The sequence below is a fragment of the Rhagoletis zephyria genome, unplaced genomic scaffold, assembly GCF_001687245.7.
Source record: "Rhagoletis zephyria isolate East Lansing unplaced genomic scaffold, Rhagoletis_zephyria_1.1 Rzeph_scaffold_00469, whole genome shotgun sequence".
Taxonomy (NCBI): domain Eukaryota; kingdom Metazoa; phylum Arthropoda; class Insecta; order Diptera; family Tephritidae; genus Rhagoletis; species Rhagoletis zephyria.
Genome location: NW_016157553.1, coordinates 105646 through 107103, shown reverse-complemented (window position 1 = coordinate 107103; position 1458 = coordinate 105646).

Below are 1458 nucleotides of genomic sequence, written 5' to 3'. Positions count from 1 at the left end.
ATTGAGTCATAAGTTTTATGAATATGAGTAAAAATTCAATATCTGAAAGCATTAACGATAAACTGATTGTAGAAATTTACGATAAACTGATTGTAAAACTCATATATCGCTAGCTTAGAGTCAAAAGTTGCTAACTTCCATTTTAATGAAAAATCATATTTTGATATAGGAGACTAGATAAATTAAAATTGCATCGTTTCGAAAAGGGTAAAGGTCCTGGTTTTATGTTTTCAATGAAAGGAAAATTTGCTTAGGGCAAAAAAAGCTCCGAAAATTCGATAAAGCCAAAAAAGTTCGAAATCTTTTAATAAATATCGAATCCCTCCGATTAGTATGGAGTTTTGCTTTGCTTTAAACAGGCAAAATGTTGTATTCAAAGTTTTGCGAAATACTTGAAGAAAATGGCTATACGAAGTTTTCTCCTCTCCTGTACAATTTTTAAATTGGGATTTAGCAACTTTGCACTCTACGCTAGCGATATTTATTAAATCAGACAAATTTTAAAGCCATGTGATTGAGGAACGTATACATCATAAATAATAATGTAAATACCAGGTACTTTTGAAAGTGACGATTAATAAAAAAAACATAAAACAAAAATATACAAAAACAATTTCTCTAAACATGTTTATTCTACTCTATAAAGAAATGGCGAATGGAGAGTTTTTTGCCTTTTTTTTCGCAATGTACTAGAAATTTTGAGGGTGTACGAGTCAAACGGATTTCAGAATCGGATTCAGCGGGTCGAAATACATGTTGGTAGTTGNCTACTGATGAAAAACATATTTCGGCATCAACACTTTTAGGCTGAACTGTCAAAAGGTAGACATAATCCATTTGAAGATAATGACCCCTATCTCCTCCATTACAAAATATTTGAACTCCTTTTACCAGCAAGTCGCTCAAGTTATAAGTTTTTCGATTTGAGGAAGTTTTGAGTAGATTGATCTAAAAAATTATCTAACTTTTACTTAAAACTCTCTGTTTCGTTTACAATGAGTAAATTCATTGAAATCTTCTTCAAAAAAGGCTCAGACTGCAATTGTAGTCAAAACGGGATTCCGGGATCCCGAGATTGGCATACCTAGCTCAAACAGTGATGCCAGACCAAGTATTGAGTAAATGCGCTATGGATATTTTTCTTTTAAAGCAAAAGTTCTAATTAGCGAGGGGATTGATTTTTGGTTCTTACATAGAACACTGATAAAATGCAAACACTTATCTTAGGACCTAATTAAAACAATCAACATTATTTGTAGACGAATATATTTGTGTTCGTATGAAATGGTAGCTTATGTCGGGAGGCTGGCTTTAGTAAAATGTACCATTTCCTATATTCTTTAAACCACAAGGAATTTTTTTATGAGACTTTATATGAATATTGACTTCCTAGCATCGCAACTGCTTTTTTTTATACCCGAGCGCACTTGTGCACAAGGGTATATTAATTTTGTTCAC